Raw genomic sequence first — 27035 nt, forward strand, 5'->3', positions numbered from 1 at the left:
CTATTTATACATTTTCTAGCTGCCAAACATATGAGCTATTTTAGTTATCCTTATGTTTTGGGGTTTTTTTTTTTTTGTCTTTTGTGCCTTTTGTATTTATAAAATATATTTAGTTTATTTTTTTAATTTAGATTTTACATTTTTAAAGCCATTTTAGGTTCACAGTAAAATTAATAGGAAAGTACAGAGATTGTCCATATATCCCCTGCTCCATATATACATAGTCTCCCCAGTTATCAACATCCCCCATCAGAGTGGCAAATTTGTTAAAGTTCATGAACCTACATGGCCACATCATGATCACCCAAAACCCTTAGTTTACATTAGGGTTCACTCTTGGTATTGTATGTTCTGTGGGTTTGGACAATGTGTAATGAAATGTGTCCACCATTATAGTATCAGACAGAGTATTTTCATTGCCCTAAAAATCTTCTGTGCTCCACCTGTTCATCCATCCTCCTGTTCCCCTACTCTCGGCATCTACTGATCTTTTTACTGTCTCATAGCTTTGCCTTTTCCAGATTGTCATATAGATGGAATTATACAGTACGTAGCCTTTTCAGATTGGCTTCTTTCACATAGTAATATGTTTTTAAGTTTCCTCTATTTTTCTTTTCATGGCTCTTTTCTTTTTAGGGCTGAATAATATTCCATTGTGTGGATGTACCACAGTTTATTTATGCATTCACCTACTAAAGAGTATCTTGGTTCCTTCTAAGTTTTGGCAATTATGAATAAAGCTGCTATAAACATCCGTGTACAGGCTTTTGTATGGTCACAAGTTTTCAACTCTTTGGGTCAATACCAAGGAGTGTGACTACTGGTAAGAGCATGTTTAGTTTTGGGTCAATACCAAAGAGTGTGACTATGGTAAGAGCATGTTTAGTTTTGTAAGAAACTGCTAAACTATCTTCCAAAGTGGCTGTACCATTTTGCATTCCTACCAGCAATGGATGAGAATTTCTGTTGCTCCACATCCTCACCAGCATATAGTGTTATTGTTCTGGATTTTGGTCATTCTAATAGGTTTGTAGTGGTATCTCATTGTTTAAATTTGCATTTCCCTGATAACATATGATATGGAATATCCTTTCATATGCTTACTTGCCATCTGTGTAGCTTTTTTGATGAGATGCCTGTTTGGGTTTTTGGCCCACTTTTTAATCAACTTGTTTTATTCTTGTTGTTTTAAGAATTCTTTGTATGTTTTGGATAACACTCCTTTATCAGATGTCTTTTTTTCTTTCTTTATCAGCTTTAATGAACTATAAATGACAAATAAAATTGTAAGATCTTTAAAGTGCACATCAAGGTGATTTGATATATGTATACATTGTGAAAGGATTCCTCCCACCTAGTCAATTAACACATCCATGACCTCACATATTTATCTTTTTCTTTCTTTCTTGTTTTTTCATAAGAATATTTAAGTTCTACTCTCTTATCGAATTTCAATTATACAATATAGTATTATCAGCTATAGTCACTGTATCATACATTTGATCCTCAGAACTTACTTATCTTATAGACAAAAGTTTGCATCCTTTTACCAATTTTTCCCTATTTCTCCCACCCCCGGCCCCTGGCAATACTCTTCTACTCTCTGTTTCTCTGGGTTTGACCTTTTATTTAGATTCCACATATAAATGATACCATGCAGTATTTGTCATTCTCTGTCTGGCTTATTTCACTTAGAATAATGCCCCCAAGGTCCATCTATGTTGTCACAAATGGCAGGATTTCCTTCTTTCTTATGGCCAAATAATATTTCATTGTGTATGTTGGGGTGTGTGTGTATATCTCATATCTTCTGCATCCATTCATCCATTGATGGACATTTAGGTTGGGTTTCCATATCTTGGCTATCCTATTTTCATTTCCTTTGGATATATACCCAGAAGTAGGATTACTGGATCATATTGTCAGATGTGTGTTTTACAAATATTTGCTCTCAGTCTGTGGCTTGTCTTCTCTTGTTTTTCAGAGAACAGAAGTTTCTTTAATTTTAAAGAAGTCCAACTTATCAATGATTCCTTTAATGGATCTAAGTGTACTGTATTTACTGTAATTTTCCAAATTTTTACTGTATTTTTCAGGAGAGCATATGCTTTGTTGTTCATCAGTTGGGGTTGATTGAGGCTTCTTTTGTGGCTTAACACAGACTCTATTTTTGTTGATATTATAATCCTGCTAAAAGTGTTGTTCTCTATTACATGTAGAATTTTATATAGATATGTGTGTATATAATAGATTGTTAATTGCATTGTTTAACAGTTTGGTAGTGCTGCTTATCTTGATCTGCTTGTACTTTAAGTTTCTGAGGAGTGCATTAAAACTTTCAAATAGAATTTATAACATGACATACATTTCTTCTTGCAATTGTGTCAGCTGATGTTTGATATGTTTTGTGGATGTATTATTTTATGTATATATTTTTATGATGTTTATTTCATATAGTTCTCTTATTCTGCATCTATATCTATATATCTTAATGCATATATGACTCTTACTCCATCTACCTATTATAGATATATCTATCCATCTATATATCTATCCATCCATCTATCTAGGTTATCTATCTATCTATCTATATCTAGATCTACCTAGATATATATCCTTTGAAACTTATGACATATCTAGGTTTCAATTTTACTATGTCTTACGTTAAAGTAGCTAACCCAACTGTCTTTTCGTTCGTATTTACCAGGTATAATTTTCCAAATTTTTATTTTCAACCTTTACTGTACTTTTTGATATAAATGCATCCTGTTAATTTTATTGCATCCTGTGTAGTTTTTTAAATCAAACCTGAAAACAACTGTCTTTGAATTGTTTGACTCATCTATTTTTGTTTTATTTATTGTTATTTTATTAATTATTTTTGACGTCTTAGTTCACACTCTTTATTTATTGTATGTTCTCTTTTTTCTCCACTCTCACTTTCTATTGAGTGATCAAGTTTTCTGTTGTTGAACATGTATGTATGAATAGAAATAAAGTTTTATGATATTTTTTGTTTTATCTTCTGTGATTTCTTAAACTTATCATCATCCCTGTTTTCTCCGTAAAAAAACAAGAATTTTAATACTCTTAAGTATAGACTCAATATAATAGATGCGTGTTGGCACCAAAAAGTACTTACAAGGAAGTTTTAGCAGCTTTTTTTTTTAATAATAGCCAAAACTAGAAACAACCCAAATGCCCATTAAGATATGACTTAAAAAGGTTTGATATTTTCATACAACAGAATATTATATAGTATTTCATAAACTACTGCTATATTCAATAATATAATTAATATAATAATAAATGATAGGTAATATATACACAATAAATATACTATGATAAATAAAATTTAAAATAATGCAAATTAATATTAACAATAATAATATAACAAATTACTACCACATGCAATAAAATGATTAAATTTTGCCATTATAATTTTGAGCTATACATACCAGATGCAAAAGAGTGTGGCTCTACTTATGCAAAGTTCAAAAGGAGCCAAAGTTAACTGATCGTCCTCTTCAGGGAAAGTAGACTGGGTCGGGGCAGCAGGGAGGTTTCTGGATGTTGATAAACATATTGATGTTGATGCTTATAATATTCTCTGTCTTGATCTGGCAGTAGTTACATTTAAAATCAGTCTCTAAGCTGTACACTTGTGATTTATATGTGTAATATATATGTAAGACTTCAAAAAAAGTTAAGAATTAAAACTTAACTCCCACCTGCAACCTCACTGCGCCTTCAATCTACCCTCTTCCTTCATAGCCTACAGCCGCTCATCTTCCAGACGCAAACAACTCAAAACATACTCCATGCTCTGAATGGTTTGCTCAGTTTTTTGGCTTCTTTCTGAAATCCTTATTTTCCTGTTGTTTCTTCAGTTTCCCTAGGATTGAATTTTGTGGAAGAAGTCAATAGTCGGTGCTTGCTTATCAACATGAAATTAACCAGCAGCTCCTAAAGTGAGTTCTACAAACGTTTTTTAATGACCTTTGGTATGCCAAAATGCTTTCCAAAATGAACATATAAATTTACTGTTCTACAGTCAAAGCAGCGGTACTCTGGACATACTGTACTAGCAGTAGCTTTTGAAATTATATATTTTAAAGTGCATGCCTTGTATATTATACCTCGTTTTTGTTTAAATTTGCATTCATTTCAATACTAGCAAAGTCACACCATGTCTAATACATGTTTATTGTCTGCATTTCCTTTTGAGTAATTTTACTGTTCATGTTCTTTGCCTATGCATTTATTAACATCACAATGTTGTTCTTATTATTGGGAATAAACATTCCACGTTTTTCTGATATTCTATTTCTTACTTTGCTAGTCATAGGGAAAAAATGAAAACATTTTGAAATGTTATGAACTCAAATGTCAGATTAAGGAGCCAGACCTTCTGTCTATGAGGAAGCAGGGGGGTGAGGAATATGATATTTTAATCACTGAAATCACATATGCTTGTAATCCACAAGATGCAAACATTATATGTATTTCATTCAGTTCAGAACCTAGTTTCTGAGTTAATGGTGTTTTTCTCCAGAAAAGAAGCTAAAACACTGGGAGTTTCTACTGTCTTGTAGTCTCAGTTTGCTTGGTGCGATGTTGGCACTGGAGCATCTGTCAAGTATAACAGATGTTGTCAGGAACAGAAAATTCTCTGCGACCAAGTTTCAATCTGCTATTCACATATGCTGCTGAGCACATAGCTTGAGTTTTATTTCAACAGAATAAAGACAGTTTGTTTCACCTGCAAGTGTATTCCTTTTTCAGCTCCTAGAGAAAGAACGAGAGTTGATTTTCCTATTGCTATTCAAGGAAATAGAACAATTTCCACAAGAAATCCATAGCTCTAAATGGGTCCCTCTAAGATCTGATGTTAAAGTGGATTTTTTAAACATGGACAACATTGAACACACAAGATTGGCCTCTTTGGTCACATTATGAAATTAGGTACATGAGGTGCTGATCTTACTGAGCAGCATCTTTAGAATTACGGAGGCCGAATTGTGTAATAACATAGTTTGTTGTTACATGGTTTTATGGTGACTTCAAGTCAAATATTATAAATAAATGCCTCATAGCTTAAAAGGATGTGCTCCATGGCACTGCCTTTACTGAGGAGCTGTATCATGTTTTGAGAAATCCATAGTATAAGATTTTTACTTCTGTAAAGAAACCTAGAATTGTGGGTAGTAGAAGGAAGGAGGAAAAACGTAAAGAGATATAACATATTTTAGTAAAATATAAATTATATCATGTTCTTAATATTCTATTTTTCAGTAATTAAATCTAATCTCCTAAGAGATAGAGAAACTGGATGAGTATAAGTCATCATAGCTGTAGCTATTTCTTTTTTGTTCTCATTTTTTTATTGTGGTAAAATATGTAACAAAATTTGCCTTTTTAATCATTTTTAACTGTATGGTTCAGTGGCATTAATTTTCATTTACAATGTTGTGCAATCCTCTCCACTATCTGTTTCCAAACTTTGTCATCACTCCAAAGAGAAACTCTGTAACCGTTAGGCAATAGCTCTCCGTTCCCTTCTCTCTCCAGCCCCTGGTAACCTCTAATCTACCTCCTGTCTCTATGAATTTGCCTATTCTAGATATTTCATATGAACAGAGCCATACAATGTTTGTTCTTTTGTGTCTGGTTTATTTTACTTAGTGTAATGTTTTCAAGGGTCTTCCATGTTGTAACATATATCAGAACTTCATTCCTTTTTAAGGCTTAGAAACATGCTATTGTATGTATATATATTAATCATTCTTCTGTTGATGGACACTTGAGTAGTGTCTACCTTTGGCTATTTGATTTTGTTGACTCTTGTGAATAAACGCTGCAATGAGCATTGGCATACAAATATTTATCTGAGTATAATGTGAAGACACACAGGGAGAATGCCACGTGAAGACAGGATAGGAAGGATGCATCTACAAGCCAAGGAATGGCAAACATTGCTGGCAAAACACCAGAAGCTAGCAAGAGGCAAGGCAGGGTTCCCCTACAGATTTCACAGGGAGCATGGCCTGATGATAACTTTCATCTTAGACTTCTAGCTTCCAGAACTATGAGACAATAAATGGTTAAGGTATCCAATTTATGGTACTTTATAATAGCAGCCCTAGGAAACTAATACAACTTTCCAGTATTTAATCAAGGTGAAATTATTGTTTTCTGAAGGGCATTTGAGTATTACTCTAATTTTATTTTTTATATAAGTGGATAGCTACTTAAGTTGTCAAAATGCCCATTCTGCTCGCTGATTTTTAATGCTACTTCTGTCATCTTCCAAGAGTTTCTTCAGAGAATTTCTCTTTCCAGGCTGTCAATTCTGTTCCATTGATCTATTTGTCTATTGCTGTGTTAATATCAAAGGGAAGGACTAAATATGGAGGAACAAATCCTCTTTTATTCTTTATATTCTTCAAAATTTTCTTGTACCTTCTCGGCTATTTACTTTTACATAGAAATTTTAATAAACCTTTCTTTCTTACAAATACTTACATATTTCTTTATCTTGTCTTTTTGCACTTGAAAAAACCACCAGTATATGTTGAATAAAAGTAATAGTAGTGAGTATTTTTTTTTCTTTTGAGAATTTAAGAGAATTGACAGTTTATTCTGGTTTTCTTTTTCTGTCTTCTTTTAAAATTGTAAGTATGTTATTTACTGTAGGTGTTTGCTGGACATCACTTGCCATATTAAAATAACCTCCCTTCTATTCCTAGCTAAATTTTGATCACGAAAGAGTGTTATATTTTTTCTACTTATCTATTAACGACATAACAAACATTACTTTCCTGTGAGGTACAAAAATTTTTAGTACAGTCTGAGATTTTATACTTTGCTTGATTTAGCTTGATACAGATTTTGTATCTATATTATGAAAGAAAGTGATCTGTGTTCTAAATTTTCTTTTTTTTTCCTGCAGACTTCTCTCATTTGAGTGCCAAAAATTCACTCATCTAGTAAAATGAGTTTGGGGAATATTATCTATTTTCAATTCTCCGAAGTGTCTGTTCCTTGAAGATTTAGTAAAACTTGCTTTTAAAATCCTTGCGGGCGTAGAACATTACAGTGTGTTCAGGAGGGTGATAGATTTCTCAATACTGATTCCATTTCTTTAATGGTTATAGGTTTATGCTTTAAAATTTGTTTTTCTTGAGACAGGTTTAATTTTTTTTAAATAAAAACTGCTAATTTTCAAGTTACTTGTTTAAATTTTTCATTTTATTCTATGTTTTTAATCTCTGCTCAATTTTAATTATGTCTTCTTCCTCATGTCATTTTTAGTGTTGTTTATTTGAGTAGTTCATTTTTCTAGACTGAATTTTCAAAGGATTTGTTTATTTTAATTTTTATTATTCTTATCTAGAAGAAGATTTGGCTTTTGTGATCTTCTCTAATATTTATGTGTTCTGGTTCATTGATATTTTTTCTTTATCATAAATATTTCCTTCATCTTTTATTTGGTTTATCCTGGTTTTCTTTTTCTGTCTTCTTAAAATGGATGCCTCCCTAAAATATTTGGCCTTTTTTCTGTATAGTATTTGTCTGTAGTTTTCCCTCAAAATAATAATTTAGCTGTGTGGTAGACAGAATGATGCCCTCCCATCCCCACCAAAGATGCCCACATTCTAATCCCTGGAAACTGGGAATATGTTATGTTACATAGCAAGGGAGGGTTTAGGTTGCGTGTGGAATTAAGTTTGCCAACCAACTGATCCTGAGATGGGGAGAATATCCTGGATTAACCCAGGTGGACTCGGTGTAATTGCAAGAATCATTTAAAGTGAAAGAGAGAGTCAGAATCCCATGATGAAATGTGAAAAAGACTCAACAGATCATTATTGGCTTTGAAGGTGGAAGGGAGCCATGGATGAAAGAATGCAGGTGGCTTCCAGAAACTGGAAAAGGCAAGGAAAGAGATTGGGCCCAGAGCCTCCAGGAAGGACTGCAGCCTTCCTGACATTTTGATTTAGCGAGGACCCATTTCAGTGTTCTGACCTCCAGAATACTAAGATAATAATTCATGCTATTTTAAGCTACTAAGATTTGGCAACTTGTTACAGCAGCAATGGAAAACTAATAAAGGCTATAGCCTATGAATTATTCAATTTTGAATATTTAAAATGTCTATTAAGATTTATTCTTTGAACCATGAATTATTTAGAATGATGTTTTTAATTTATCAGGTATGTTTTTAAATTTAACTTTTTGTCATTGGTTTCTATCATTATAACATCATGATGAGAATATATGGTCTGTATAGTACCAATATTTGAATACTGAGAATTGCTTTTGTCCTAAGAGATGATCTATTTTCTGAATGTTCCAAAAAAATGTTGAGAAATAAAACATTAGCTCATTCGGGTTTGTCTTTTCTCTTTTTCTAAGAGAAATTTTTAAAATTTTTACAAAATTTTGTTATAAAAATAATTTTTATTGAAACATTTAAGGAAACAAAATTTCTCATTGTGGGGCCAGCTCTGCTGCACAGTGGTTAAAAGTTCAGCGTGCTCTGCTTTGGCGGCCTGGGTTTGCAGGTATGGATCCCTGGCGTGGACGCTCACCACTCATCAGCCAAGGGAAGAATGTGTATTAATCGTTGGAAGTAGATTTTTAGATAATTGTTACTGCATTCATCAGATGTAAAAATAACTGTATTCAAATCTTTGATGTCTTTAATATGCTGTCTACTTTATCTAAAAATTATGAGAAATAGATGTTAAAATCTCCCATAATCATTATACATTTGTTAATTTCTCCTTGCCATTCTGTCAAATTTTCCTTTAAATATTTTGTAATCATGTTTAGCGTACGTAAGTTCAGAATGGATAATTTAGTAAATATTTCTTTGTATCCACAATAGTAGTTTAAGTCTTAAAGTCAGTTTTCTCTGGTATTAACCATAGCTTCCTATCTTTACATGGATAAGCATTTGCTTGATGTTAGTTTTTCTTTTTTTCTTTTTTCATTTTCAAATTTTCCATGTTCTTGTATTTCAGGAAAATAACATATAGATGAGTTATTTTTGTTTTTTCCAGTCTGGCTATTTCTGGATTTTAACTACTGACTTTGGTCCATTTACATTTATTATGCTTACTAATGTATTTGATTTAATTTCTACCATCTCATGTTGTGCTTTGAATTAACCTGCTTTTCCTTTATTCTTCCATTCAATATCTGTATTCTATTTGTTTTTTCAAATTTAATTTATTCCCCTTTTTAATTATCCTATATTTAATTTCTATGAATTTTTATTATACTTAAAATTTTAACATGCATGCAAAACTTAACAATGTCAAAAATTAGTACTTCTTTCTCTTGAAAAACACTACTTATTTTTCATCACTCCTCAACATTCTACTCTATTGTCTAGAATATTAATTTTATCTTGCTTTACATCACCTGTCTCCCTGCACATCCACATGCATACAAAATTGGTTACTATTATTTTGGGGGCAGATCCTTTCTTTGGCTCCTCTTTTTCATACAGACAAAGTGGCACTATGGGGGTGTCTCTTGCCTTACCCCCTCACTCATTCCTCCTTTGGGAGGTTATATTATTTGTTCAGATCAGGCTTTGCTGTGTGAAATTTTAGCCAATGTAATATAAACAGATGTGACTTGTGCACCTTCCCAAAGGAAGAGTCATCATACGGTTTGCATTTATTTCGCTCTTAGCCATAAGAATAGCATGTCCCAAAGAGGGACCTCTCCTTCAGCCGGTAATAAGACCAGGAATGAAGTCATTGAGTAGTGTCACAGCTGAACAACGGTGGGTTTTATATGATCAAGAAATAAACCTTTTCTCTTGTAATCCAAGAAGATTTCTGCATTATTTGTAACAGCCACATACTTTATGTTAATATAACTGATATACCTTCCAAAAAGGGAAGTGGTAAGTAATCTGATTAGTGAATTTGGGAGAAGGAGTTGAAGACAGGCTAATAAACTCCTTTCTCTTCTCGTTGGCATCAGGTTGCTTGCAAAGTGCACACATGCTCTTGGCCAATTGCAAATCTCAGAGTGGCTGCTATTTTGAGGAGTAAGTTTGTTTCACAGTAGGTTTTCAAACTAGTCTAGCTCTACACCTAAACCATATATCCCAATATACAGATATTGGTTAATGAAAACTGATGTTTTGATCTCCATCTGCCTAGATCTTAAGAATATTTCTCAAGGTATTCCAATTCAGGTGGAGAAGAGGGGTATTATACATTGACTCCTTCTGTAACAAGTATTGTGATTCTACACGGTCGATGCTTGTTTAGATTTACCAACATATTCACCATCTTATTGTGTACCATTGTTTCTGGCATTTCTCTCCTTCATTCTGGATTCAGATGCCCTCTTCATGGAGACTGTTCATTTTTCATGCTTTCAGCAAGGGTTAAAAATGTCAAATTATCTCAATCTCTATTTGTCTACATACCCTTACTCTTGGATGGCGATTTAGTTGGATATTCAGATTTTGTTGGACAATTTTCTCTCGACATTATTGTCTTCTCTCCTGTTTTTGCTACTGTGAAGCTTGTGTTCAATGAAATTATTGTTCCTTTAAGGATATGTTCTCCTTTTAATTTAGTTCCTTTTAAAAATATTTTTCTTGTTTTTGATCTTCCTCACTTTCTTTACTTTTCTCTTACTTGGTATTGATACAGTTTCAAATCTGAGGAGTATTTTGTTTCATCAGTTCTGAAAAATCCCTTTTCTTGTCAAATATGTCTCTCTCTTTCTTTGTTCTCTTTCTGTCATAGACTCTAGTTTTTCTTTATAAAACTATTATTAGCGGTATGAGCCCTATCATACAGATTTGTAATCTCTTTTCCATATTTTTAAAATATTTTTGATTCATTACACTGAATTCTGTGAATTTTTCCCAGGTCTAACTTCTAGTTCAATAACTGCCTCCTCAGCTGGTGTCCGATTTCTTATGTTACCCACCCTGGAGGATTTTGACTCTGCAATAATTTTTTAGCAGAAATCTTTGTTTTTCAAGAACGCCCCTTTAGGGCTTCAAGTTCTGGGATTCTATTTTGTTTGGTGTCTGCTAACTCTCATATGCGAATTGGTTCTTCATTTTTTTCTTTGTCTTCATTTTCAGTGGGCATTTTTTTCCCGTGTGAATTCCTTCCAATCTTAGTTATGGACATTTTACTTCAGAGGAGTTTCACGTGTAGCTCTTCTAGGAACCTTGGGCTATCAGAAACTCAGGAATAATATTTAAATTATTCTCTTGGTAGGGGAGTTTCCATTCTACTTATCTATTAGAAATTTGAATGTAGACCCATATAAATGCAGGGCTGGAGTTCGATATATCCTTAGGGCACTAACCTTTCTCACCAATAGCCCTCACAGAGACAGAGGAGCTTCTTATCACCCTGTGCTGAAGACTAGATTTTTTCTAGTGAATTATTTTACCGCATATGAAGACCTTTGAAGTCCTAACTTTATTGAAGGGGAGCCCAGCTTCAAAGCTCCACCTCATGTGGGCTCAAGATCCACCCCTGAAAGAAGTTATAATCCATGCTCCTAGTTTCCCAAGGAGCCAAAGATAAAGTCCAGGCTGCTACAGTATCATTTCATTTTACTTTCCACTTTTGTTTTCATTTCTTCTTCATTTCTGTCATCTTTCTATTTTCCTTTCTTCCTTGTGAGCTCATCTGTGAACTAATTTTCATGTGATATCCAGCATTTCTTAGGTTGTGGATAGGTTTTCAGGTTACTGTATTCTGCCATTTTGATGAAGCTATAGTTTCTACCCTTTTCTTATTTGCCCTTGATTATGAATCTAAATCCTTTCCCCACTATTGTTTCCTCTATGTCAAACTTATGACACTTTCTTTTTCATTCATCTTACGTTCTCTGGGCTATATGCACTGATTACCTCCTTGGATGTGAGAGGCCAAGGGATAATTGAGCCAGCAGAAGCTTTGGCTTCAGGCAGACATAGAGCCCCAAGCAGTTCTATCACTTACGGATGTTTGACTGAGCATTACTTGTATAGAGGCAAAACACTACAGATCTAGACCACTACACCCTCTACCTACCATTTCTTAATTATCCTCTTCTGACCTTTTCCTTTCCGTATTATAGGAGTTGAATTTTACAGGCATCCTCTTTTTTGCTTGAGGTTAACCAATGAAGTTCCAGTTCTTAGTCTTGAAATATAAGACTTTCCAATTGCTGGTTTTAAAAAAAAGTTCACAAAATGTAAGACAAAATATTACCCCAGCAAGAAAAGTATATAACATTCTGCATCAAAGCATTATTCTTAAGAAGTTTAAATTCAATAATGAGACCTTGTAAAACCCCCAGACTTCTGATATTATTGTGTTGTCTTACTAAATTAACCCTTAAACTCTAAGAGGTGTGTAATTCCAATTGATTGCTTTACTTAATATCATAGTGTCCTGAAATAATATTTAAATGGATATCTCTGTTTGCTCAAAGGTACAAATACTTGGGAATTTTCTTTGAAAAGCCAGAAGTTGATCATTGATACATCCTTTTTTCTCACATGAATGGAAGGAATAAATGAAATGACACATTAGATTTCTTGTTTAAACAGATTTTGAGAGTTTTATCTGAACCAAAATTTTATCATCTATTAATTGAGAAAGATTACCTACCCCTAAGGGCAGTTAGATGATGTAATGATTAATTGATAGAATACATATAAAACACCTGGGACATAGCAGACTTGCGGTAAATGGTGTTTCATCTCCACCCCTACAGCTTGTTTGTTGATGTCCTCTGAATTCTAGCTCATTTTTCTTTCCTACTTCTCTTTCTTTCTTTCTGCCAGTTTATCTTTTATCTATTTTTCTTGTTGTTGTCATTGTTTTGTGGAAATCTCTTTCTTTTATTTACCCTAAATTGTATGTGTCTCCAAAGCATGATATTGTCTTTAGCCTCCTTCTTTTTCCCTGTCTCTCCCTCAGAAAGCTAATATATTCCAAATTATAACAAGGTGCCTAGGAGGAAGAAATGACATCCAGCCCCCGATAAGTATTTGTTATGTATCATCACATCTGCTGTCATTTTGCCTCTGGCACCCCTAAGGGTTTATTTACATGTTGCCTCCCAAAGAAGCACTGTTTAAACACATAACCATTTATTAATAAAAATTAACTGACAAGATAGACTTTAAGCGAAGTGGATTTTTTGGCCTTTGATACACAGAACATCAAAAAGGAGTAAAAGGGAGAAGTCATTTTTTTTTTCCAGCTAAGGTGTAACTAGGCACAAACTTCCATTACCTTTATGATAAAAACTGCTTCTGGATTGACTTTGAATAAGCAGCTGTTCTTTTGAAACTCTATGAACTTAGATAATTATGAAAAGGACAATGGGTTTTCTCCCTCTGTTGGTTCTAAATTATTAATATGAAGATAAAATGTATTATTTTCTATTCCTTAATTTTTTCTTGGTTGGGAAAATGAACTAAATCTTTTGAGGCTGAAATGTAGTTGTATTGTGTAGAGGTTACTAATTCTTCTTTTTTCCCATAAATTATGTATCAGTGCTTTATTACTGGCTCTACAATTACAATCTATAAAATTAAAAACAGGGTCATCAATCACTACTAAAACTGACAAATAAAAGGTCAATAAATCAATAGTTGTATTATCAGAATGAGATATTAATTTCCAAAGAGCTCTTTAATTAATTCTAAAGTACGCCTGTTCTTAGGGTGAAATAGTCTCCGAACTATGTTCTATGCATATTTTGCTATGAAAAAATACAGAGAGCTGGAATGAAGGAAAAAGAACAAAAGCATACAAAGAGTATATTGAATTTCTCCAGGCTCCTCTTACTTCTAAGGATTGCCCTTTACCTAAACATGGTGTTGAGTCTAACAAAAATCTCTCCTGAAGTACATACAAAGATAAATTTAATTACAGATAATCTACTTTTGCTTAATTGGGTGCTGATACCATTAATCAGTTATTTACAAGTTGAATTTTACATTGGAAACACTGGGGAATATATTTTTCAACATATTTATAGGGAAAATTCATACCCAGATTTTTTATTTAATAGGGCTTCATGGGGTTTAGCCTATGGTATTTTGAACAACCTTCCTATATGTTTGATTTTACACCAAAGATTAAAAACATGGATATAAAATTATTGTTTCAGAATATATAACACTATTCTTCTCTTTTGGATAAAATGGTTTCTTTGGAAAGGGAGCGATGAATAGTGAATTTGGATAAACTTGGGTATGTTCCAGGTTCTTTAAGAGCAACACTGATATCCATCTATAGTAGCTTCACCATAAGAATAGGTAGCTTGTGGGTTTTTCCACACTCATGGTTTAATAAGTCAGCAGTGTCTTCCTTTTAAACTTCTCCTGTGGTTATAGTTTAAAATCCCAGCACATTACAAAAACATAATATTACCTCGTACTTTTAAATAGAAAAATCAGCAAGTAAATATTTTTTGCTTAATTGACTCATTGGTCATTATGTCTGTTATCCTAAAGTATATGATTATTGTAGTGATCTAAGAAATGACACATTTAGGAAGAGAAAATAAAAAGAAAACCACTTCTTTTGAAATATCTACGATTTCGTAAGTTAAAAATATCATGACAGGGCTGGCCCCATGGCATAGTGGTTAAGTTGGTGTACTCCACTTCAGTGGCCCAGGTTTCACGAGTTCGAATCCTGGGAGCAGCCCTACACACTATTCATCAAGCCATGCTGTGTCAGCATCCCACATACAAAACAGATGAAGATGGGCACAGATGTTAGCTCAGGGGCAGTCTTCCTCAAGCAAAAAGAGGCATGTATACAAATATACATATGCACTCCCATTACTCTGATTAAGAAGCAAAAATTTAAAAATCACATTAAACCTCTTTAATTCACTTCTTCAATTAGATTTTCCTTCCTCCTTCAAAGAGGAAAACATTGTCATAATTTGGAGTGTCTCATTTTTTTATATATTTAGTACATACTCATGAATTGATAATCAATATATATTAATGTTTTGCATGTTTTTAAATTCACATGATAGCACCTTGAATGTATCTTTTTTCAATTTATATTTTTGTTCCAAATTTTGTTTGTAAGATTTATCTTTGTTGATAGAAATAGCTGTAGGTCACTCATCATCCCTGCTATCTATTATTCATTAGATGGACAGAGTACAATGTATATATCTGTCTTTCTGTTAATGGATAATTGAGTGGCTCTTTTTTAAAAAAAATTTCCTATTCGAAACAATGTTTCAGTAAGCATTTTTATACATGTCTCTAGGCTACACCTGTAGAATTGGATGTGTTCATAAGGTATGGATGGCTTCAGCTTTATTACAGATTAGCAATCTGTGCTCTCTCTCAAGATGATGTATAATTTAGTCTCACCAGCCATGTATCAGAGTTCGTATTGCTCCACATCTCCTGCAACACTTGAACTGGTCGGCTTTAAGTCTTACCAATTGAATGAGTAAGAAATAAAATCTCATCTTGCTTTGAATGCCAAATTACCTGACTACTAGTGAGATGAAGTATGCTTTATATTTTTATTGATCATTTGTGTTTCCTCTTTTATGAATCAATTACCTATTCCTGGAGTTTGCACATTTTTTCTAACAGTTTTTTTCTTATATATTTCATAAGCTACTATAAGACAGCTTCAAAATTTATTTCTAAATATCAAATGGGTCAAAGAAAAATAGTAATGAAAACAGCCTCAAAATATATAAACTAAAATCAACTGAACATCAGAAATAAACAAACATACCATAATACAGTATTTTAATATCTTCTCTTGATAATTGATAAATTATGCAGACAACATAGCAGGAAAAATGCATGAGACTTAGGTACATATGTGTTTAGAAAATATTTGAATGAAAATATTAAGAAAATCTTCCATATCAAAATATGAGGGATAAAAGAAAAGTAGTCCCAAGAAGGAAAACAGTAATAGCCTTTAAACGCTTATCTTTGAAAACTTAAAGCCTTAAAATTTATTAGCTAAAGTATCCTTCTCAAAATTTGAACAGCTGCTAAATCAACATGGAACAGCAAGAAAAAAAATTAAACTACACAAAATCATGTAAAATGTCCCAATTCCACAACAACGAATAAGCAAAAGATTAGCAGACCCATAAGGAAGTATTAGAAAAAAATCAGAAAAGGAAATTCATGTCAACTAAGGAAAATTCTCCCGAAAAGCAAGCATGAATCAAGTGTGAGAGAGAGAGAGAGAGAGAGGAAAGGTCAGACAATACTTCTCATTGAATTAAATATATCTAAACATGAATTTGAGGATATTAAAAACCACCTGGAATCAGAAATTCAAAAACTAAGAAAGGAAATGGTTTTTAAAACACAGGGAGAAAAAAGAAAAGAAAGCATAATTGAACTCAAAATACAACAAAATAAGTTTACTTCAGAAATAAATAAAAAGTTAGAAGTTGATCAAGAGAACATACACTGAAAGGAAAATTTCACAGCGCTAGTCAGAAAGCAGGAAAATGAGCAGAGCTGTGTATGACGCAGTATGTATAAACCAAAATGTATAAATAATATTTTTGATTCAGTGAATAAACCTTAAGCCAATTAAGAAAATAATTTCAAAGAAATTCATTGATAATATTTAAAGAAAGCGAGAAGCATCTCTACATACATTTTTCTCTTTAGGAATATAGAGTTGTGTGGCATTATTGAAGTCTAATTTGGACCTCTTGACTGCAATATAGTTTGATTCATTTTTTGCTTTAATGCCAAGAAATTCAGTTGTCAGAGCATAATACAATCTCACCCTCTACTTCAAATGACTCACACAAAACTATTAGGAATGCATTACTCTTGTGTGTCATTTTACCTTCTTTCTATCTTGTTCACGTTGACTATCGTTTTGAAGATTTCAGGGCCTAATGAGAAATCACTGTAGTTACTAGTAAAAAATACAATTTAATCACCTGGCATTTTCCAGTGGATTAAAAGTGTTTAAAAATTTTTAAGGGATGCTTAAACGAAGTGATATACACCTATATTGAACATCTCTAACAACATTAGGTGAATAATACTCTTTCTGAGTACTTTTATTTTGAGAATTAAGTAAAAGAGAAAGCTATTACACAATAATAAAGATCTATTTATTTAGAGAAAAAGTATTTACACTCAGGATGTTTCCATGTGATTTACTGACCTACTATGTAAGAGTGCCTTCACACTAAATCCAGTAAAATTATCTTTATCCCACATAGTTATGTGTGGCTTTAACTAAAAATAGCATACAAATCAGGGCAAGTTGGAAAGTAAACTCACTGCTTTACCCAACAACCTAGGTGAGCCAAATCTGAAAAGATATTTTCAGAGACATTTGACACCATCCAGAGAAAGGCTGTCTTGTAATCTCCAGATAAAAATGACACATATGAGATGCTGTAATAGATTTTATCATAACGGGATTTCCCACAAGCCCTGTAATACTTGACATTTCTCTAAGGGCAAAATCAGGTTAAAGTGGACATTGTGGTCAGCTTTAGAGAGGGGTTTGTCCTGGAGTGCAGAGCAGGAGGAGGGGAAGGAGATTGCCTCCAGGTTATGTGTTTGGAAGCATTGAGAGTACGAGGGCTGATTTTCTGACTTTGAGGCTCAGATTGATTGAGTCTTGTATCTTGGTCGCTGCTCAGATGCCGGGGTCTACAGTAGAGTAAAGCCCTTAATATATGTAACTTTAGCTGGTTGTTTGCTATGATGCACCATCTCCCAAAGATAGTAGTATTTCAGAGACTTGTATGCACAAATGTTTGTACCATTTAGGATTATACATGAGGATTCTACATATTTCTGGCTTCAGCTGCTAGCAAACAACTTAGTTATTCCCAAGTTCTTATGTGAACAACATCCTATAGGCTCCCCCTAATTGGATTAGAAAATAAAGCTCATTTTCACAACTTGGAACAAGGCAATTTGATTGAATTAAACTGTGCATGACAAAAGTCAATAAAACTCATCAATTCAAATTAATCAGTTCCAATAAACAGACCGAAACTGGTTAAAGTAAAAAGAAGAAAGAAATTAACACTATAGTATTTTTTTAACCTCGTCTCTGCTGATTCATTCAATGTTTCAAAACACACAATGTATGTGGAGGAACACACAAGACAGTTTAATTAAGTGATTCTTTCATAGTAATGTTGTCTAGCTCTGTTTCTACAATTATTAAAAGTTACTGATTTTTAATAGGAGCTATAAGAAATATGTGCAAGAACAGAATTAAATAGAGAAATCCCAAATTATAACTATCCAGGACATCTATGTAGTCTTTTTTTACTGTAACCTCATAATTGGTCCCCAAAGTAATTAATGTCAATCCACCTTGTTACACCAGCTTGACTACGTAAGTGGTCTTTTATTAATTCATTGTTAAAAGTATATATAACATGGACAGAGGCTTTTTGGGTATATACATTAAACCATTACCTAAACTCCTCCAGTTATAAATGTGTTCTATTCTGACAGAGTAAAAGCAAAAAGTCTTCGAATGTACGTGTTGTTAGAAGTAACCATCATTTTTCTATACTGTTGAGTTTTCAGAAGCTGGCAAAGAGTTTTACGCCAGAAGATTTGATAGTTGGTATAGTTGGCGTGGCAGTTCCTGAAGATGAACTGAGTAAACTGAGGCATGCAAAGCAGTTAGTAGTGTTGAAATCAATATCCATTAAAGCCCATATTACTAGATTCGGCCACCTGCATACATCTGCAGGGAAGCAATCAATTTTTCTTTTCTAAAACTGAGAGCTTATGTAAATCGACATCTGTCAATTTTCAACCATGCCTTTTCATTCCGGAAGTCCTTTATTAGTATGAAAATTGACAAAAGAAAATAGACATTATGCCAAAGATTCCTGAGAGGCACTTGCCAGAGATGGTAAGACTTCAGTGATAATCTGGCCTGATCCAAGACTTCAGGTGGGTGGAAGGCATTTCGCAAGGATCTGTCCACAGCCTAACCTGCACGTGGCAGATGATGCCCCAGCAAACCCTTCCAGTTAGCCACCCCCTCAGCATCCTTGTTCCCTTCCAAATCCCACGTGTCCTTTCCTCCTGTCCTTATTCCTGGGACACAGATCGTTTCTCTGCTAAGAGCATCTGACTCCCTGAAAAGCCATGTCTTTTTGACGGTGGCCAAAGAAGGCTTGATCCCGCTGCTTTTCTAAGCAGCAATGGGGACATCAAACTGAGTCTGAGAGAGGGTTCTGCCCCAGGATAAGCTCTAGTCAAGAGCAGTTAACACAGTTGTTTTCTTATTGTTTCATCAGTTCCCAGCTGTAAGAGATTTAAGCCCCTTAAGTTGCTTTGCAATTGAAGAAACAAATGTGAATCAAAGCCATGTCTTTCAAGAAAATTAAGTAAAATTTCTAGCAAGGAAGAAAAAACAATCTGGAAAAGAAGATTAGAGAACTCAGAACAAGAAGTAAAATGTGAAAGGTTAAGTCATTCATTGTCCTGCCGTTGAGAAGAGACTTTCCAGACAGAGGGAAGAGAATCCACATTTATGGACGACTTACCGTATAGCCCATTGGCACTTTGTACATGACTTCACTTAACGCCCTCTACCAGGTACTTGTTAGTATTTCTCACATGAGTACAAAATCACAGGCTTAGAGTAGTTAAGTATCTTGCTCAAAATCATGCAACTATAAGATATTGGTTCCACTTAAATGCAGTCTTCTTCTATTTTACACAATAATAATAGTTCTCACTTACCAAATGTTAATTTGGTGTAGTATAATAATTTAATACATGAGAGCTCATATTAATATCCGAGACAATAAGCTGTTAATATTACTACACCATTACTTCTCAACTCTAAATAGAAATTGTCACAAAGGACTATACTATAAATTAAAGAACATAATATTTAGTTCCAAATGTGCCTATTATAATCTATAAGAGTGGCAAAAATCAAAAATCAGATAATAAAAATTCCTTATGAAATGTGGAGAAACAAGGGCCCTTTTGGTAGGAGTGGAAGATTTGATAGTCTATTTAGTGAGAAATTCAACAAGGCTTAGAGCATTTAAGTATGCATATACCTAAAGTGACCACGTAATTTATCGTCAAAACTGACACTCTCTTTTAGAAGGAAAGAAAACATAATACAAAATAATAGTTGTCATGGACTGAATGTTTGTGTCCCCACCAAATTCACATGTCAAAGCCTTAGCCCACAGCGTGGTTGTACAAACCATCCCTGACTTAGGATCGCTTGGCTTATGATGATATGAGAGTGATATGCCTTCAGTAGAAACTGTACTTCGAATTTGAATTTTGATCTTTCCCTGGGTAGTGATGTGAAGTACAATACCTACGCTCTCCCCATGCTGGGCAGAGGCAGTGAGCCGCAGCTCCCCATCAGCCCCGTGGTCACAAGGGCAAACAACTGAGACACTTATAACAATTCTGTAGCCAGACGACCATTCCGGTTTTCATTTTCAGTACAGTATTCAGTAAATTACATGAGATAGTCAACACTTTATTATAAAACAGGCTTTGTGTTAGATGGTTTTGCCCAACTGTAGGCTAATGTAATTGTTCTGAGCACATTTAAGGTAGACCAGACTAAGCTATAATGTTATGTATATAATATATAACTTAAGTATTAAATGCATTTTCAACTCAGGATATTTTCAAGTTAAGATGGGTTTATCAGGATGTAACCCCATTGTAAGTCAAGGAGGATCTGTATTTGGAGATGGGGCCTCTAAGGAAGTAACTAAGGTTAAATAAGGTCATAAGGGTGGAGCCCTGAACCTATAGGATTAGTGTCCTTATAAGAAGAGACATAGAGAGCTCTCTCACTCTCTCTCTGTGCATGCACAATGGAAAGGTCATGTGAGCAGAGAGAGAAAAAATGGACATCTGCTACCCAAAGGGAGAGTTCTCACAGACACCAACTCTGTCAGCCACTTGATCTTGAACTTCCAGTCTCCAGAATAAGAGAAAGCAAATTTTGTTTTCTCTTTTGTTTTTCTTTTGTTTAAGTCACCAAGTCTATGGTGTTTTGTTATGGCAGCCTGAGTAGACTAAGTCAAGAGTGAAAAATAAGAGTGAACATGACAGCCCCATATATATCGCACTACCCAGCAGTCATGGCCCTGGGTATATATTTTTGTGAAATTCTTCTCTAGTCCATTACAAGATACGTGATTTATTATTCATCGTAACATTGTTTGGGACAAGCTATCACAAATTCTGAGTTAAATTTACATATAGAAACACGAGAACATCTCAAAAACAAAATGATGAGTGAAAAAATAAACATAGAATTTATAGCATGATATCATTATTATAAATTAAAAGTCATACAGCCAAAAAATCACTAGGAACATAGTATCTATTTTTCTATCTATCTACACATGCACATACACATACACACAATGTTATACTATAGGAAGAGATGGGAACAATGGATGAAAAATAATAAAATAATCCTCAAAAGAGACAAGCATTACTGTGAGCTGAATAGACAGTGATTCATTCAGTTCTATGTACCTTGGCCCCACCTCCACAAATAAAAAGAATAAATGCTTAGTTTTATACCAAGTGTTAAATATTATTAGAAACATGAAAAGTGAATTAAAAGAGTAAGTTTTTAGTAAAATTTGTTGATTTATTGCTAATGTACCTTTAACCCCCTTGGAATGCATTTCTGAGTATAGGAGATCAATATCTTAACAATTGTTATTTGATTTTTCTGTTGTAATTTTTTAATTTTCAATGAGATATAGCCCCACAACAATTCGTATATGCAAAAAATTTATGAAGCATATGAGTGAAAAGCAAAGTAGATTTTTGAAAAAGTATTCATTAAACCAAGATAGCTAGATCTCAAAACATATTTAAAACTTATGTTTTGAAATTGTCTCAATTATGGGCAATAGAAGGTGAGTACAGAAGATAGAAAACCAGAAAGTTTGTTAATTTGGAAGGGCATTGTCTAAACTGATAAACTATCTTATTCATCACACATGCCTCTAAATGAGGTTTTGATAATTATTAAAATCAAAATCTCTATTGTTGATTGATTGTAAAAATGCTCTAATTCTTCAACTCTCCCTGTATCCATGATTTTTGAAATGTGACTTTGCAGCTTTCTTCCAGCACAGGTGGAGTCATTTTCCTGACCTCTGAGATCAGGTGATCTCATGACTTTTTTAACCAATAGAAAGCAGGGGAAGTACAATAAGCCAGTTTCAAGTCTAGCTTTCAAGAGGCATTGCTTCTCTCTCTCGTAATCCTGCCACTGTAATGTGAACAAGCTCAGACCAGCTCAGTGGAGAATGGAAGACCACATAGAACAGAGGCAGGCCATCCTAGATGAAGCCACACTAAGGCAGCCAGATCCCCATTTTTATAAGATTTAAAGATCCTTTTGATGGCAGGACACAACACCGTGACACTCAGTTAGATAAGACAGAATCTTTTGTTACTTATGGCTCCAAACAAGTAAAGGCTGCCATGCAGGGCCAGACAGAAGGTTCCACCAAAGGACAGGGTAACAGCAAACTGGAGGTGGAGAGGGCAAGTGGGATGGACTTACCTAGGTTTCATAGGCTTCCTGTGGATTGGCTAATTTGAATAATTTCCTGGGCTCCTGGGCACTGCGGCTATCCCTAGTTGTGTGGTACCTGGCCCTGGGACAGGTAGGACTCGTGTAGAGTAGCCTGGAGTATAAGCACCCATATAAGGGAAGTAGTTGGGGTGTGGACTTAATTAACTGCTCAAAAGGGGACTGACCAGCCTTTAGCTAGAACCTCAAAACTTGGGCAAGACAGCATTATTTAAAAAAATATATATATATATATTACAACCCTAGCCAACCCAGGAAATGACTATAGACATACAAGTAGACCAAACTAAGACCAGAATAACTGGCCAACTGAGCCCAGTCCAAATTTCTGACCCACAGAATCATCATTTAAGTAAACCAGTAAACTTTGGGATGACCTATTATGGAAGAAAAGTAAAATGATACATCTAGCCTCAGAGGATGGAACTTTATCACCACCAGGAATATTCAGGAAAATATGCCACAGGCTTCAAAAGGTCAAGAAGGAATTCCAAACCTGACTTTGACTAGAACAACATAAATAGGGAAAAAGCATAGTCTTTCAAGGGGACTGCTTCGAAAGAGTTAACACAGATTTGAAAATATAAACATGGAAATAGTTGTCTAAAAATTGCAATCACATTACTTTAGAGTCTTGATTTGTATCTGCAATAATTTAGTAGAGTTATCTTCCTTTTTCTAAATACAATGGTGAACTGGTTCAATTTGCAATTCTGAACCAATTTAGAAAAAACTGGCTGAAGAAAAGTAATAACATCAAAAAATATAATAAGGTTTAATGTGGCGTATTGCCAACCTTATATCTATCTTAAGGCCCATCAAATACTTTATTAAAGGATTTCTACCCATAAAAGCTTCCTTTTAGTTAAAGGGACATTGGCGGACTCAGATCAAACCAAGTAATTGCTATAAAAAATTCACCTGGACTATTTCTATGTATCACCAAAGGATCACTGATGTAATGAAAAGAACACTGAACTAGAAACCAGAACAAATTAGTTTCAGCTTTGACATTCATAAGCTGTGTGATATTCAACTAATCACTTTGCTTACTAGAGCTCAATGTTGTCATCTGTAACTCAAAGTACCTGAATTGATGCTTCCCTAAAATTCTTTCCAAATCAAAGATTCTTGAAATCGTGATTGGTGTGCTTTCTAAATACTTTCTGAATTGTTGTTATGAGAGTTTTTTCTTAATGCTATGTATCCTCTGAAAGTGATATCAGTAGTACCAGTTTTTAGTATGTGTGTATTTGTGTAATACTTATGTGTGTATATATAGTATACATATGTATATAATATATACTGCATATGTGTATATATGTATTTACATGTATATATTATACATGTATATGTATGTATATATAATATATAGATACACATATACAAATATATTGCATATATAAAAAATACTCATATAGTATATTTTGTCAATCTTAAGATGCACATTTTTCTGCAGTTTAACACCTCTGAAGTTTAAAAGTACAACAATAGCAATTTACAATCACTGTTAGTCCAGTGGTCGTCATATTATAAATGTCATTGCTTGCACATGTCTAAACTTGGGCATAGCTGTTCACATAGCCAGCAATTCAATTGAATTATACACATTGTTTCCACAAGAAAAGCTTCAGTCCTAGGAATGGGATTCACAGGCATGGCAGACCCTCTCAAATAAATATATAGGGAGATAAGTTTATAAACATGAAGGGAGAATGCTTTCCCTCAAACAAGACAGAGATTCCCCCAGTGCTCAGGAGAAGAGAAAGAGGGACTGGCTAAGCTATCTGAGTTAGACAGCCAAGAACCTGATATAATTCGCGAGATTCTTGTTCATGTTGTATTTTGGGAACATTTATTTAAACAACTGAAGAATAAAACCGCTGAAAAATATGGTGACATGGTTGTTAACCCTGATGGACAAGAGCAACTTCTTAATATTTCAGTCAATAAAACCATTTTAGAGTAATCTCAAGAAGGAATATAGGTTCTGGTTACTACGTGGAATGCCTTCTATTTATAACCTTTGGTAAAAGTCAAGAAAGGTTCTATATCAAAATCTGCCTAATGAGGATAAACGACTTACAAGGAATTCCTGGAAACACTAGTGGAGAACATTTTTTAGAAATACTGCTTCATAGGTGCTCTTGATGAAACTTAGGAAAATATACAGAAAAACACTAATGTCAATGACTGAGTTGGAAAGTGATGCAGAAATGTAAGACTCAACATACATTCGTTTTAAGAAAAAGCTTAATTTATTTTGCTTAGATTTTCATTTTTATATATGCATAGAAGTAATAAATGGTTAAACATTTTATATCCAAAAGAGTATAAAACATTTTTAAGAGCAGAAAGTAAAATTCTAATTCATAAGGAAGCATGTGTCATAGTTTAAAGCATGATTTTCTTTCTTTGTGGGATATAAAAGAAGGGAGCATTTACAATCAATGATGCCCAAGAATCTATGAACTGTTGTATATGTTTTCTTTATATACAGAAGGGCACAGAGTTATATCAACCCTTTCTTATCAGTCTTCCCATTGCCCCATGTTTTGAAAGATTTTCCTTAAAAAGCAAACTCAATGTGTTATGCTATAATTCTCTTTGTGTTTCTATATTCTATCTATTGCCACATAACTAACAACTTCCAAATTTAGTGACTTAAAACAACAATTTATTCTCTCCCATAGCCTCGTGGGTTGACTTGGCTCAACTGGGTGGTTTTCTTTGGGATTTTTTATGTAGTTGCTATTAAATGGCAGTCATGGCTTGAGTCATATGAAAGACCCCCAAGGCTGGACACACAGAATAGCTCTCTCACATGGCTGGTAATTGATGCTGGTTATTCACTGGCAGCTCAGCTAGGACTGTTGACCAGAGCACCTACATCTGGTGGCCTCTCCATGTGGCTTAAGCCTCTCTCATTATGGTGGGTGGATTCAGAAATGAAGTGCCCTAGGAGCAAATATTCCAACTGGACAAGGTGTGAGGCATCTTATGATCCAGCCCCAATACTTCCAGGTTGTTCTTTCTTCTATAGTCTATTATCCAAAAAAGTCATTACGGCCATCACAGATTCATGCTAAAGGAATTAGACTTCACCTCTCAATGGGAGAGGTAGCAAGGAATTTACAACCATTTTTAATCTTTACTTTCGAGTCAAAAATAATTTATGTTCCTCCTACATAAAAAAATACACTCACCCTCTCCCAAGGCCCCTTAGATCTCACCCAGTTATGGCATAAGCCCAAAGCCCAGGACTGTGTTATCTAAATAAAGTCTAGATAAAGGTGAAACTCCTCAGGTGAGTTGTTCAGGTGCAGCTCCTCAAGTATGAGTCCCCTTGCTATGAAGAGTCTATCAACTGAAGAGACAAACAATCTCCCCCTTATATACACCCAAACACCCCCAACGTACAAAGGTGATACATGGGTAAGATAACAAAAATAAGTACTCTAGCTCAAAAAAGATCAGATGAAGGAACTGTAGCAGTTTTGAAATCCAGCTTAGCACACATTGCCGTTACCAGTTCCTTGATTAGGACCCAGTCTTGCTCCCTGGAAGTCCTTCTCCATCGCCATTGCTTTTAGTTCCTTTCTCTAGACTCTTTCTCTGCGCTCAAAGTCATCTTTCCTTTCTCACGGAAACTACAGCTGTACTTGCATCTGAGTGATGTTCTCAGATTGATCCCTCCTGTAACAGTCAGGGGGTTCTGAGGGCTCTTTTGGGTAAAATATTTATTTTAGTTTTAATTGATGGTCTTTTCCCAATACAATCCTCAGAAAATATTTTGGGTTTCTACCATACATCTTATGGGGTCGTACTCTCTTAGACAAAGGGTATCCCCCACAAAATCTTCAAGACAGCCCCTTTCTGGATTGTGTCTAATATCAATTTAGAGTTTTGTGAGAAAACATCCTTGAGATTCTTAAAAAACTCTTTGTCTAGGCTAAAATGTCTGTGATTGAAATTTTTATCATTTTTAGAAAATCTCTTTTTTTTCTATCACACATGTCTGAGAGGCTCACCCTTAGTGTTCTTAGAAGCCCAAATAGGCATGACTTAAATCTTTCAGACATCTCAATAGTCTTTCATCCACAGCCCCACGATCTTTATCCAGAAGCCATGCTTTACTGATAGTGGCCTAGGCCATTTCTAAATTTGAGATTCTTTATGAGAAGGGACTACAGTTAAGAAAAAAACATTTTGAACCAGCCCATTTGTATATCCTGTAAATTATGCTTAAAATTTGAACAATTTTCTTTGGGATATCTTTCTCTCTACAGGTTTAATCATAGGCAGCTAGAGGAAACATTTGACACTTTAAATATTCTGGAAATCTCTTTAGCCAGATCCACAATCTCTTTCAATTTTCTGTGTTACTGCAAGTGACAGTCTGGC

At 34.2% G+C, this 27035-nt stretch overlaps 1 long non-coding RNA gene across 1 annotated transcript in view; it reads right to left on the reverse strand.

The window, feature by feature from the left end:
- Nucleotides 1–3419: 3419 nt before the first annotated feature.
- LOC139084507 (uncharacterized) overlaps nucleotides 3420–27035 on the reverse strand; it is a 63942-nt gene continuing 40326 nt past the window's right edge. The window contains exons 3-4 of the long non-coding RNA XR_011541942.1: nucleotides 12078–12213; nucleotides 3420–4788 (exon numbers count right to left, since the gene is read on the reverse strand). This is a non-coding gene — a long non-coding RNA (uncharacterized lncRNA). The remainder of the gene's footprint in view (nucleotides 4789–12077; nucleotides 12214–27035) is intronic.

This window comes from Equus przewalskii, chromosome 7 (assembly GCF_037783145.1).
Source record: "Equus przewalskii isolate Varuska chromosome 7, EquPr2, whole genome shotgun sequence".
NCBI classification, from domain to species: Eukaryota; Metazoa; Chordata; class Mammalia; order Perissodactyla; family Equidae; genus Equus; species Equus przewalskii.